Source organism: Alnus glutinosa, chromosome 13 (assembly GCF_958979055.1).
Source record: "Alnus glutinosa chromosome 13, dhAlnGlut1.1, whole genome shotgun sequence".
Classification (NCBI taxonomy): domain Eukaryota; kingdom Viridiplantae; phylum Streptophyta; class Magnoliopsida; order Fagales; family Betulaceae; genus Alnus; species Alnus glutinosa.
The window spans coordinates 8,029,439-8,044,732 of NC_084898.1; the positions used below are offsets into that span (position 1 = coordinate 8,029,439).

The 15,294-nt window shown below is 36.3% G+C and overlaps 1 pseudogene; it reads left to right on the plus strand.

The window, feature by feature from the left end:
• Positions 1-1,867: 1,867 nt before the first annotated feature.
• LOC133854342 (NADPH HC-toxin reductase 1-like) lies at positions 1,868-3,431 on the plus strand (annotated as a pseudogene).
• The last annotated feature ends 11,863 nt before the right edge of the window (positions 3,432-15,294 follow it).

The following is a 15,294-nucleotide window of genomic DNA, read 5'->3' on the forward strand; positions in this document are numbered from 1 at the left end:
TCTTTTTTCACTCTTGATCCGAAAGGAAGAAGTGGATGATTCCAAAAATAAAAATGGGGTGGGTTCCCCAACAACATGATACAGTGACCATATGCCAAACATCAAGAGGAAATTGAGAGTACAAACGGTTAGAGAGTTCCTGATTAGAGAGGTCTATCGAAGGTCCCGTAAAACCATCTTTGATGCTTAATTAGAATGGGTAGGAGGGAAAACAAATTGACAGATTTAGGGTGTATATGAATGAGAGCTATCTAAAGTGTCCTCCCCTCCTTGTATAGACTTGTCGTTCCAGCCTCTCCTTGCTAGGGTTGGAGTCTTCTGCTCAAATGTTGTTGAGGGTATGAGCGGTTCCCTATCATAAATATTAGGGTTGGTTTTTGGCGTGGGAAATTCGTTATTTGACTTGACGAGAGGGGAAATTGGTTGTGGTGCGTCTTATCTAGGTACAAGTGTGTCCTAGTTTTAGAAGATGACTAGTCTTAGGCTTGTCTCTTCCTGAGTCTTCGCTGATAGGCTGTCGGGCCCTTTGGCATGCGAGCCTCATGGGGTCTTCGATAGCAGAGGATCTGGTTGCATTTGGGCTCGAGGGGCATTGGGGTAGACAACCCCTCAATTTTTGGGCCAACTTAGTTATGGGTTGGCCAAGTGGAATTTTAGCGATTGATTTCTAATAATATGGGCGTTAAGGGCCCTTCGTGGCTGAGTATACTAATGGCTCCCCAACTCCCTTGAGTGACTCGGCCCATAAGTTAGTCTATGAGAATTCTAGTGAATGTTTCTGCCATGTTATAGGTTTCTTTCTTTTTGTCTTCCTTCAAATAACGTCTTAAGAAAAGCACCTTTGGAGCAATTTTCTTTCTATTTAACCAATGGGGTGATGGCACAAAAATTGTCATCCCTCACTTTGAAAATATAGAAATCATTAAGAGGACACAAGAAAATATCTCATTGGGCATTCTTCCACTGCCTATATATATATATATATATATATATTTTCTATAACAGAGTCTCTTTTCCTTGAATTTTCAACTTCATCTTACCCATTTTTCACGTTACTAAGTACGTTAGGTAAAGGGAAATTACATTTACCCTTTCAACTTAATGCACTCAAACTTTAAAATGTTATAATTAACCTTCAAATTATAAGCCATTTTTACTACGGAATGCCATTAAGATTTTTGGTTAAATTAAACCAAAAATAGGTCACATAAATTAAAAATAACATAAATTTTTTTCAAAAATGATAATTAATTTATACAAAATGACTAAGAATAAATTAAATAAAAAATTTTATATTCGCAAAAATCCCATCAAATTTTTCATCATTTCCAAACTTAAGTTCCCGCCCATTCTTAAAATGCATCGCTTAATCAGGAATAGGATCCTTTCAATTTCACTTGAAATGGAGAGGAGCTAGTTCCTTGTTTTACAAGAGGCAAAATTATCCAAAATATTGAAATGACAATTTTGCCCCTTATAAAATTTCAAGTGAAATGGAGAGCATCTGATTCCCGCTTAATCAATCGCCATGTTACGGGTTCCCAGAAAACAAGGTTCAAATTGTTTCAATCAATTAAGCTAATTATATTCAAAACATTCTTCAAATATTAATACAGACCAAAGTTCAAATTTTAGTTGCTATCTAGTTTTTGTGGCGTTTAAAGTAGTTCATCAACTAGAATTTTTATTTCCCTTTTAGTTACGGATTATGGTTTTTTCAAATTATTTGTTCGAATTTACAATAATTCAGGCAAATAATAATCTAAGGAGCTGGATAAGTATTGTGTGGAGACCAACAGGCGACAGCGAAAGGTTGTCTTAAATGCCTAACAATTTGAAGGGTACACGTAACTTGTGTACAAATAGGCAAGGCTTCGGTAATGTTGTTGATCAAAATGGAAGAGAACATCATCAGCATCAACAGAAGAGTCTGCGTGACAGGAGCTTCTGGATATATTGGCTCTTGGCTTGCCAAAAAGCTTTTAGAGAAAGGTTATACAGTCCATGCAACTCTCAGGAACTTGGGTCTCTCTCTCTCTCTCTCTCTCTCTGTGATTGTGGTCTTTTATTCAAGTTCTTTCTTTATTTATGGTCTTTTTGTTAACTTTAAACTGCAGGACAGACATCCAAAGTAGATCTCCTCAAGTCGTTACCCAACGCAGACAACAGGTTGGTGCTATTTGAAGCTGATATTTACAATCCTACTGATTTTGAACCAGCAATTAAAGGGTGCGAATATGTCTTTCATGTGGCCACTCCGATGCAACATGACACCCAAAGCTCCCAGGTATGTCCATTTCCAAAGAAATATCTTACTTATCTTATTCTTACATATATAAGTCGAAGAATTTTGGTACGTAACTTAATTAAAGTTTGATAATATGAAATATAGTACAAGGATACAGCTGAAGCTGCTGTTGCCGGGGTTAGGACCATCGCTGACTCATCTACACTGCGTCTTTGATGGCATCGTCACCATTAACAGAAGATGGAGCTTCTTTTAAGTCTTGCATTGATGAATCCTGTTGGACACCCTTTCATGATATCTCATTCACTTATGCCAATGATTTTCTGCTGGTAGTTCCTTCTGATATTTCTGAAAATTAAATGTATCATTAGTGGGTCTATATAATAATTCATGACATCTAAAATCCTATTATCTGAGCCTGAAATTTCATAATTTTCCGGATTTTGTTTTGTATAGGGATACACTAAATCAAAGACCTTAGCGGAGAAAGAGTTTCTGAAATATAATGAATATGAAAATGGCAGACTCGAAGTTGTAACACTAGCTTGTGGCCTAGTGGGAGGAGAAACTCTCCTTCCATACGTACCTTCAAGTGTGGAAGTAATTTTATCACCACTCACTAGCAATTTGTCTTTGTTTAATGCACTCAAATTTTTGCAAGAAGTTTGGGGTTCAATTGCTCTTGTACACATTGAAGACGTTTGTCAAGCACATATCTTCTGCATGGAAAAACCATCAATGAAAGGTAGATTCCTCTGTGCTGCCACCAATCCAACCATCACTGAAATTGCAATTTACCTCCAAGAAAAGTTTCCGGAATACGAGATAGCAAAAGAGTAAGACTTATTTAAAAATTTTACTGCCCAATTTCCTTCCCTTTTGTTTCTTTGAAGCGAAATTTCCTTCTTCTAATTAAGAACAATATTCAGAAAATTATTTTATGCCTGAACAAGACTTTTCTCTGACCATGATTTTAATTAGATTTTTGGAAGGACCAGATCAAGGAGTAGTTAGATGTGATTTCACAAAGCTGATGAAGATGGGGTTTGAGTATGCGTACGATGAGAAGAAAATATTAGATGACAGTGTGGAATGTGGAAGGCGATGTGGAGTTCTATTGTAATATATATCCATTCCTTGTTCTTGAGGAATTATAAATAAACCTGTAACTCTTCTTTCTCAATTTATTCCATTTACATTACCAGTGAGAAGGTTGTGGGATTAATTTAAAAGTGATTCTATAGTATATTGTTTGAACATGTTTTGAGTATTGAAGATTAATTGTATAATATGGCAGGAGAAAGGTTAATTAGCATATTTTTCAACTCCTCTATTCGTATAGACTATCTCTAGCTAAGTATAGCTAAAACTAGCATTCCTTTTGAAAAGATATTTCCAAACTTCAATTTTCGACATCCCCAAAAACCTGCCAAGCTCGGGAAATATTGACTATCCCCATCCTTTAATGCTTCTCATAACATGGCACGAAAATGTTGTGCACAACATTTGTACAACTACTTATATTAATAAGTTCCATATATGTAGGACCTACATGCATGGATCTCACTCAATGTGAATAATTGTGTAAATGTTGTGCACAATATTATTATGTACCAATCACTCATCGCATGCATAGCATACTCTAGTCCCTCTTGTCTTTTTCCTCTACCAAATTCTGCTTTTGATTCCTCCTTGTTATCGAGGACCGGAACTCCGGATCCACCCTCTTCCTCCCCCACCTTTCTCTCTCTCTTTTTTTTTTCTTTTTTTTTTTTTTGGTTTTTGTAACCCCCCCCAATTTTTTTTGTTTGTTTACAATTTGAAGGACTCTGTTGCGTTTCCCCGTTGTTCTCCCTTTACTGCTTCAGAAAACGGTCTCTGCCCCGCACGTCACCCAGGCGCGTGTGTTGCATACGCCACCACCTTAATCGCACCATTTTTTGCCATGCATCATATCAATTACTTGCTCTTTATTTTGCCTCTGAATCTCCATAGGCTTAGGCGGTACCCTCTTTTTATCTATGGAAACTCTCAAATCCAGTTGTAGACCCAGATGCGGTATTCCCTATTCCTTAATGGGCACCTCTCTCTCTAGATATTGCAGTGGTGCTTCGCTCAAGCAGCTCTGATCCAACCGGTTTTAGTGCTCTTTCTGTAACGCCCCTAGAAATTCATTAACTGATAATTAATTTCACAGTTCGCCTCTCCATCCTATTCCACCTGGAATAAGAATCAAGGATTTATACTCCTCGAAAGATAATACTACGCAACAAAGACACATAAAATATCTTATCAACATTAATTACAACCAGAGCATCTACCAAGCTAGAGTGATCACATGAACTGAAATCGCACTCTATAGATCATCGATATAAAAGATTCAAACTAAATCGTTAATACATAATTGAGCCTCAAATGCTGAGCCTACAACATTACACAAAAGTACTAATTACCATGAGCGATCTTCAAAATCCTAACAATTGTCTTCAAGAATAACTGAATCGATATCACTACACTACGCCCCAAACAGCCACATCATCTTCGAGGTCAATCTCAAATTCAACATCTAAAGGTAGTCCAACTATAAAACAACACATTTTTCATAAGTAAAAAAGATACAAGTGTAAGTCCACGACTTAGTGAGTAATAATACACATGGTGATAGGTTATTTATAAATCACATGTGGCAATGCAAGGTTATAGTTTATCATTTGACAATGTCATATAATATATGTTGTAGTAAGAAAATCATGCCATAGATCAACAACATATGGTCTACCAAAGATATTAACCCCTTCCCGGCAGGGTTGACGCTGTCCCGAGGGACCTATAATACAATATCAGTGCCTCGCATATTATATGCTATCGTCCATTATTAGGAGCTCCACCGAGTCCGACCTCGGGTAGCTCATGCTACTAATGACGTCTGTCTACAGTGATCACTACTTAAGCATGGTTGCGCCGGTCACAAAAACCATTGGATCCAACTCTAAACATAGAAATAAATCATTGACCATAGGGTTAACCTGTATAGTAAGCCTATGGTAGTTATCCCTGCAAGTACCGGTGTACCAATTCATGCAATGCAATTTAATCTTTACCGTCTTTTACATACATGCATTTATGAAGTCATAATTTTCATTATCTTATCATTAATCACTCATTTTCACAAAATAGAGTTCAAAATAATAAAAAATATATATCATGTGAGTTGTAAACATGCACGTTTGATGCATAAAATAGTCATGCTATGCAGGAAAAATATAATAACAAGTATCTGTGTGAGTTTTTACTCACTTGTATCATAAAAGCTCCACCGTAAAGTCTTCTTAAGGCTCGACAACCTCGAAATCTGTGAAAAAGCATATCATTAGTCCTAATCCCTCGCTAAACAAGCCCCATATCCTAAATAACCTCAAAATAGGCTTTTTGCCTGTCTGTCAAACATTCGAACAAAAGGGATGAACGTTCATCCTTGACATCGAATATTCGTCCAGTGCAAGGTCGAACTTTTGATACTGGGGCAGAATCCCATTTCTGAACCTAAATACCATAAAGCCACTTTTAAGTAAGTCTGAAAGTCTTAATATGATATCTAAAAGAGTCCTAAGCCTTAATAACATCTTCATGCAAAATTTGGTATGTTAAACCTCATCAAACACTAATCTAGTATTAAAACAAAAAACTAACTAGAGATACAAAACTGTAAGCTAGGGCATGAAAACTAACTAAACAACATAACAACTTAAGAAAAGAGTTAGGCTATGAATGCTACCTCCTTGAAGAACAGGAACCAAGAGAGCTCATCCTCTTTCTCCAAAAAACTCTCTCACACTTACTCATTACACTGAAGGAATTGGCAGAAATGAGGTTAAAGGGGAAAGGGTGGGGGGTATTTATAGGCTTGGGGGGTCTGAAGATAAGAATGAGTTGTTCTTACACATTTATGCCAAATGTCGAACGTTCGGTGTACTGTTTTATCCAACGAGTTTAGGTCAGATCGAACGTTCGGTGGTCCCTTCTGACAAAAATTGATGCATGAACAATGACATATGTCAGGTCGCTGAACGTTTGTTGACTGAAGATTTGAACTTTTAGTGTACTGTGATATCGAATGTTCAGTAACCCTGGCCGAACGTTCGGTCAGGAAAGAAAATAAAAAATGACCTCTTTGTCCAATCTCAAACCCACATAAACACTGATTAAGGCTTACTTAACCCTAATAAATGTTCGGGGTATTACACTTTCCTCTGCTACGATTTCCAAGCTAACTTGCTATTGCAGTTGGTTGTTTTACAGGTAAATCCATCTTTAGTCTGTTGCTTCAAACCATCGTTCATGGCGGCGTAGTTTTTGGCTAAGGAGCCAAGTATTAAAATGAGCTAGGCCAACCTTTTTGCCAATTCCCAATAGTCTTTAGGTTTTGGTTGCATTGTGCTGATTATTTGGGGTGTTTGTTGTGATGGATGATGCATTTCTTCTCTTTCTCTTGTCCCTTTGTAATCAACTTCCAAAATATCAAAAGAGTTTTAGTCTAATTTACCCACACACCATAACATGATTTTTACCTCTTATCAATAATTCATTGTTGTAAATCTCAGCCTTATAATATCATGCTTAAACGACAAGTGACTTAATGCTTAACGAAAGTTTCACAACTTATACACTTCAAAAGCTATGAATATTGATAATGCTAAATAGTGCACATTTTCCTTATAAATAGAAAGCATTATTATACTTTGTTCTATTTTAATTCTTGTATTTTACATTTAATTATGAAATATTGTTAAATTATTAATCTTTAGTTTAAATGATATATTAATGCAAAAAATTATATGTTTTATAGGAATTGACAAATTTTGGGAAAACAAGAAAGATCTTTTGTCTTATTTGTCATGTGATTTAAACATATAAGAGAAAGTGTGGCTGAATGAAGAAAAGAGGAGATTGAGCCATTTTTGTTTTAACCACTAGCATGAATCAGATAGAGAAGGGCCAAAAGAAAAGAAAAAATAAAACTAAAAAAGATAGGGCTGGACGTGTGTTTGAGTCGAATATAAAGAAGAAGAAAAGAAAGAAGAGAAGAAGTAAGAAAGCATGGCCCACAACTTGACTTTTCTCATGAATTGCGGCAAGGCCAAGGAGCTGCTGAGGACATGCGTGGGTCGACCAGCCCATGTGAACGAGCACCAGATTTTGTAGCTAACCTACAGAGAAAAGAGGAAAAACAAGGAGAAAAAAAATGGTTGAAAAAAATTCATTTCCTCTTAGAGAGGAAAGGTCAAGAATTTTGGCTATTTAGATGTGTTTGGGTTGGAATAGAAAATATTTTCATTTTGCTACAGTCATCAGGTTTGGGTGTGAAATCCGGATATGGAAAACAACCTACATTCAACCCGAAAATTAACCCGAATTTGTTTCCATTTTCAAGTGTCATTCCGAATTCCAACGCGAGTTTTTTCCTCGAAAAAGCATGCGTTTTTCACCCATACAGTCAACCAACGCGTCAGATACGTACAGGCCGAAACGCAGGAAGTAGACGCCGGGTGTCGGCTACGGAGAGCTTGTTTCAAGCGAGGTTCCGGCTACGGCAGTTGTCAGCGAGCCCTCCAGCGCCTCCTGCAGGCACTCGACACCCGCCATCTGACTGTGGCGATGACGGCTGCACCGATCTCATCTAGACCACTCAACGGGAACTGTGATGATGACGATTGTTGATATCTTCTTTTTGTGTTATTGTGTGTTTTGGGAAGGGAATCGTTTTGGGGGTGAAATGGAAGGATTTGTCGGCGCCACGAGGGCCGTGGAGGATCAGAGGCTGAGGGAGGCGATGGTGTTGGGGTGGCTTGGACAAAATTTTCAACAAATGAAAACCTATTTTCTGTCAAGAAGAAAGAAACGGGTGGAAGAAAAAGAAAGAAAAGGGGTGAAAAAATAACGAAAGACAAAAATAACCCTACCTGATTTACCTATAAAAAACAAACAAGAAGGGCAAACCCATAAATCTACATTCAAAAGACAAAAATAACCCTACCTGATTTGGTCTAATGAAGGAAAGAGAAGAGCAAAATCATAAAACCGCACCATCAAAGAAAAAAACACTGTGCACATGTTCAAAGAAAAAATCACCGTGTAGGCCTATTTCACACTTTTTATAATATAAAATAAAAATTATTTTTATATTTATTTATATTAAAAAATATTTCAATTATTATTCCACACTAATTTTCATAACTTCAATCATTATATACGACTTTTCATACCTCCAATCATTTCCTACTATGGATATCCGTGAAAAAATAATCTCATAGAACTCTTATCCAAACACAATTTTAAATACAATTTAAATTTTACTCATCATCCAAACATCTTTTTTTTTTTTTTTTTTTTTCCCGAAATTCGCACCCCAAATAAGAATTGAATTCAAATTTCAAAAATTGAATACCCAAACGTACCATAAGCATCTCTTCAGACCTAGCAAGGAGAGATTTTTATTTATTATTTATTATTTTCCAATTTTTTCAGCTACTCTCTCTAGCACAAGGCATGGCAGCAGAGGTACAAGGGAGAAGAAGAGAGAATAAAGGCTTAATGCAGAGGATTTGTCCCTAAAATTCAAGTTCTTTCTTTTTCATGTCTTTTTTATTTGTACTTTATCATGTATTTTAATATGATGAGTGTCTAAATCTCTAGCTAAGAGTAGGGGTGAATCCTAGTATTTTTTTGTACGTTCTTTAGACTATTTTATTTAATATTCTTCATAAATTAATTGTAACAACCCATTTTTTTGATATACAAAACGGAATCATCATAGTAGCATGACGGTTAGTCATAAGCTAACATCAACCTAATACATCTCATAACATATGTATAACATATCTGAGATAATACATTGTAGCGGAAACTTCTACCATAAACATAAAATAAAGCGATCACAACATCAGCGCCATACGTCTATCTATCTGTTTGAAAGCTTAATCAAATAATATTTACATCAAAGAATGACTATACAAAATAAGTGTCACATGCGACATAAACCATAAATAACAAGTTTCTAAAAAAGATGGACTATCTATAGTCCGACCCATATACGACTAATGCGATGAGCCTCAGTCATTGTATCCCAAATATAATGTCACAAAGTCCACATCGACGTTTGAGGTATATGTAGCCAAAACATCAACATCTACACGGTTGTGGTGGTAGCCACATCTGCATAGGTGAAAATATGAGTTCATAGGCTTAGTAGTATAAAACTCACTAAGTTTTCACAATGAGCCAACTATTTTCCTTTCTACCTTACGTTAATATAATAGTTACTATTTATGATAATCTTTCTTTTAAAATGTTCGTAGCTAATATGGAAAACACAGGCGCTTGGTATCAAGAGAAACCTTACCATTTTATACGCACATTATACATATATCAAGTGGCTAAGCCATACTCGTATACAAGTTTTTCAAACCTTCGGGAAATGCAGTTATACAAGTACGTCTAAGCAGAAAATGAGTAGCATCATAACTCAGCTATACAAAGATACGAGCATTTCCAAACCTTTGGGAAATACCTGTATCTAAGCACAATTAAGCTCAGTGCCTTATAAAACATCACATGCATCTAGCTGTAACTATATACATATGCTATGTTTCATTCAAACTTATAGGCATATATTGGTACGTCTAGTATGAAGTTCCATATAAATCATCTACGCAATCTAGCTGTAATTGTATACATATGTTCTGTTCCATTTAAACTCATATATTTCGGTAGTTTGAAGCTTCCAAACTCAAATCTAACACTAGAAATGTCATCTTTGTTGCATGATCTATGTTTTCACTAATCGTTTTGAGGTAAATCCGAAAATCCTAACGTTTCTGGTGTCAAATTTGAGTTTGGAAGCTTCAAACTACCGAAATCTAGAGTTTAGAATCAAAACCTAGGAGAGAGAATGGAGAGAAATCATGGGGGAGGAGAGAAATGAGATGAAAACACGCTTCGGCAATTTCTACCCAGGCTTGTCTGGAGATGTTAGTTGGGTGTCCAGACATGCGCTGAAAAATGCAACTTTCTACTAAGGTTATCCGGACATAGATTTGCCCTGTCCGAACACGAGCCAAGAAATAGACCTACTGACTAACTCATCTACAAGCCGTCCGGACACGCCTGCGGACATGACTCTACTGCTTGATTCATCCGGAAACCCAACCTAGAAACTTAGTTATAAATGTTTTCTAAGTGTTCTTTGTTAGTTTTTGATTGGCTGCATTCTGTTGATAAAATCATTATTATGAAATGTTGCTGCTTTCACAGGGATGCCAAATATTTTAGAGTCCTCAGATATTCAGAATTTATTTCTCTAATATGAAAATAGCCTTATTATGACAAGTTCTAGTGTCACAAGCTGCAAGAAAGCTATTTCAGTGTTCAAGGAAGATTCTATGCGGATTCTAACTCAGAGAAGTCGGATCCCAAGCTTCCGCCTAGACGACTCAGTAAATCGTTTGGACGCTCATCAGTCAGCAACATCCGTCCAGATGACTTGGCAATACCATCCGGACACCCATCAATGTCGATAAGCTTCGAATTGTTCAAGGTTGCATCCGTCCGGACGTAATGGCAAATCGTTCAGACGCTCTTCAGAGTTCTAGAAGAATCCAACGTTCAAGTCCATCAGTGAAACCGTCTGGACGACCTTTAATGTTCAACAAGAAAAAGATTTCCTTCCCATGGGAAGACAGCTGCAACCATCCGGACGACATGGTATTTTGTCCGGACGCTATCCTTGATAAGGCAAGTCGTGCAGAAGACGTTCAACCGTCTGGACGTTAGTCTACACTGTTCGGACGCTTAGACCTTATTATGGAAATTGCATGCAGTATAAGTGCAACCATCCGGACGTTAGGGCAACACCGACCAAAAGCGGCTTTATTCAGGAAAGAATCTCAGTGTTATTTTGGAAAGCTGGTTGCACAATTGTCCGTCTGGACGCCCTCAGCTACCGTCCGGACGCCGCCTAGAGAAAACCGAATCAATGTCGATTTAGGTCTTCTGTAGCCTATAAATAGAGGTCTCTAGGCAGGTAATTTGTATGAATTCGGTAGTGAATTCCTTGTAGCTTAGAGAGGGTGTTTAGGGAGATATTGAAGATCTGCTAACTCTCTAGCTGTTGCCATTGTGTGATTTGATCAGCTGTGAAGTCTATCTTAGGGGTTGACCCTAAGGTAAATGATTCCATTGAAGCCACTTCAAGTAGGTGCATCAGGGGTATGTGAGTGCTATTGCTTTGTAACTAGCTTTATCTTCTGAATAGTGGATATCCTAGGTTTGGCTGCCCCAGAATAGTTTTTCTCTTAATTGAGTTTCCACTTTGTCTACAAAATATTTTTCTCCTTTAAATTCTGCATTTAATATTTTATTGTACATTGTTCACACACTTGGTAAATTAGAAATCAATTTTTATTTATCAATTGGTATCAGAGCGGGTAAACTCCGTTTAAAGGATTTAATTCCTGAGTGTGATCTTTATCTCTTTGTGACTTCTATTTTTTTTATTACACCTTTTATCATGGATTTCTCTCAGTTATCTGAAGAAAATTACGATATTGAGCTCTCTAAAGTTTTTGCTAAATTGGATAAAATGGTTTCTCCAAAAGAGCTCAAAAAGGTAAAGCAAGAAAAATAGTTTTTGATTATGCAATTGTCTAAATCACATGTTTTGATTGACTCTTTGAAATCTGAGAAGACCATGTTACTTAATACTATTAATGAACTTCAGAATAAATTGAAAAAATTCTCAAGTAATAATTTGAAAAGCATGCTTTGTATTCACTTAGATGTTTCTAACAAGCCTGATTTAATTGTTAATGATTTAATTACTTCTACTTCACATGCTTCTGATTCTGAATTAGATTCTATTGATATTAAGCCTGTGATAGAAGATACAGCTTGTTTAGATAATTCTTGCTTAACTAATTATGTGATGCCTAAATCTAAGGAATCAGGAATATAAGGTAAGTTTATTCCTAAGTGTCATAATTGTGGGAAGATTGGTCATATTAGGCCAAATTGTTATTTGTTGAAATCCCATAGGCCTTGGATTAAAAAGGATGCTCTAAGGAAAAGTGAAGTTGAAGATTCTTCCTCATCAAAATGTGCCCCTCCGCATAGGAGACATATAAAAGGTAAGGGTATTATTGTTTGTAAGAATGCTAACCATATTTCTGTAGAGAAAGTCAAGTAGCATTGCAACAAAAGAAGCCTACCCACCTGTTATCACTGCGGCATCACCGGTTACATCCAACCCAAGTGTCCACAGCTCTGAGCTTTTCGGAGGAAGGTTTAGAGGAAGCTGCCAACAAAAGCTATATCAGGCACTCTACTTTCAGCGGGACATCAGGCTCCACGGCAACAGCAGCGACAACAAAAGTTTGTTCCTGGCAATCAAAGTAGCGAATCAAAGAAGAACAAATCAAGGTTCTACAAGAGAAAGCCACAAAAGCCCAATAGCAACCATGGTTATGAAGGGTTGCTGAGCCTGATGCAAGGTATGCTAAAAAGAATGGACAAGACTTGCAAACCATCGCCATGGGTCAAGCAGGTATGGGTCTTGAATGATGAGACCATTCACCTCTTGAGGGGGAGTGGACTCACCTAGTAGAGGTGTAGTCTCACCATGCCTAGGATTTTGGTTCCTAAATCCTAGTGCATGACATGTATGTTTGCATTGCATTGTTTATCATGTCATATCTTATTCATGCATTGCATTCTGTTTGAGGAACTAATTATTCTATCCCCATAGTTTTTCTTGTTGTCTTGAGAAACTTCTGTAAGTATTTTTTTGGGGATGACAATTAAAAACACGTTAGGTGGCTGCTTTTCTGTCTTGGTATTTCTAAACCTCTTTCCCTGAGGACAGGTTTGATTTTACCTTAAATACTGGGACTAGATGTTATTTCCTTTTCCATAAGCGCATCCTTGTTGTTTTTAAGTCTTATTTTTCAACATAAAAAAAAATAAAAAATAAAAACTTTGGGGAGAAGATGCGGAATTTTATTTTTTCTTTTGATAGCTTTTCAGATATTGCATGTGTTTTTATTTGAAATCTCAGTTCATTGTGCATTAATTAAATATGCTTATATATGATTGAGAGTTTATGCATGATATCTGCTAAGTTTTCCTGTTGCATCTTAATAATAGATAGTTGCTTTTTTCATGCGATGAAAAATTGTTTACTATCCAAGGCTCCCCTAAGGTGCATTTTTTTCTCTCTAACTTTTAGCTTCTGGAAATTTTGATAAGAGATATTTTTTTGCTAAGATGGTCAAATTGACCAACTTGTTAGTTGAACCTAGAACCTATAAATTCTAGTATTCTCTTTAGGTTGCAGTACCAAGTGATAAAAAAAATTAAAAAATGAATAAATATGGATAATTAAAAAGATCCATTGCTTTTGTGCTATAAATCTGTTCTTGAACTTGTCTCTATAGAAACAGTCAGTGACCAAATCATTGTGGAAATAGACGGTCACTAAAGGACTAAGTAAAATAAAAGTGTTGCAGCTTAGGGAGAGTGTATCAGATGAGGGTGGCTAGGCCCTAGTAATTAATAAGGTTTGGCTTTTGACTGATCTATTATTTATTTTCTCTCTTGTTTAGAAAATTCGGTTGCTTTAAGTCATATCAGTGAACTTAAAAAAGCTTTCACACATACAAACGCATTGCATGAGTTGAGTAATCTATTTAAAATTTCTGTCTGATGGAAAATTTGTACTTATTGAATACTTAACTCTCATTTATATCTTTGCATATTTTTGCAATGTTATTTGATTGCTTTATCAGTTGATTATATATGCATGTTCTAAAGCTAACTTTAGGAAAAATTATTTTTCTACAAATTTTTCTCCAGTTTCAGATTTTCAATGTGAAGCGTCCGGACGGACCTATTCTTACGTCCGGACGAGCGCTTTCTTGCCATACGCTAATCGAGTAGTATCTTTCCAGATAGGATCTCTATAGGTTTAAGAGTTGCGTCTCTTTCTTTGCCACCCCCACACCTCTGCATTTTTATTGATTTATCATGTCATGTTGTGTGTTTTTCTCGCTGATTTTTCCCGAGATTTTGGCATTCTTTGCACATTTCTTCTCATTCCAAAGTATTTGTTGTATCTTCCTTTGTTCTTTTAAGTTTTTGTACTTTTTAGAATATTGGAATATTTTCTTGAGATATTGTGCATGAAAATCCTATTATGTTAGTGTATTGGGTTGATATTGATATATCTGGGTCATTTGGATTGCGATTTTTGCTTTTGTAATACTTCGGCATCCAATTGACAGCTGTTATAATACCACTTTCTTTTTGGACCTAACATGATCTAATATTTCTTTGTGGTGTTATTTTTGAAAATATTTCTGTTTAAATCTTTTCAAGAACATGTCGTTCAACAGCTCCCAGCACAATATCTGACAAATGGATCCTTTGGAAAACTAATTGTTGTTGAAGTCGTATATTCAAATTCCAAAGGTCTTAGGATTAAGATGAGCTTTTTTCCCTAGCTCATGCATAGCCTTCCGTAGTATCTTCCTTATATCTGTATCAATTAGAGGTTCAGTGGTGAATCTTCTCATTTATCTTGCAAACCAGTTGCTTAGAGGATGTCAATCTATAGACAACTAGTTTTAGGCTTTGCAAAATCAAGCGACTGAAGGTTTTTCAGTCTATGGTTCTTAGCTTCTGAAGCAAGAAGCCGAAGTAGCACAAATCCAGCCTTTTATACGGATTTCTCTCCGTCACTTGCTTTCAGTGGATCAACAAGATTTGTTTCTTAATGATTTTTGTTCCTCTCTTCTGGACCACTAGCAGACTCTTCTCAACTTTTCCTATTTGCTTTTGATTTTAGAACGTTTTTGTCTGTGAATTTTATAAATACTCTGTTTACCCTTGTTCTGTTGAGACATCAAGGGGGAGTATTTTATTACTGTGGTTTTTCTATACTCTGTTTACCCTTTGTCATTTTGAGACAAAAATGGGGAGTATGTTAGTTTTTGGAC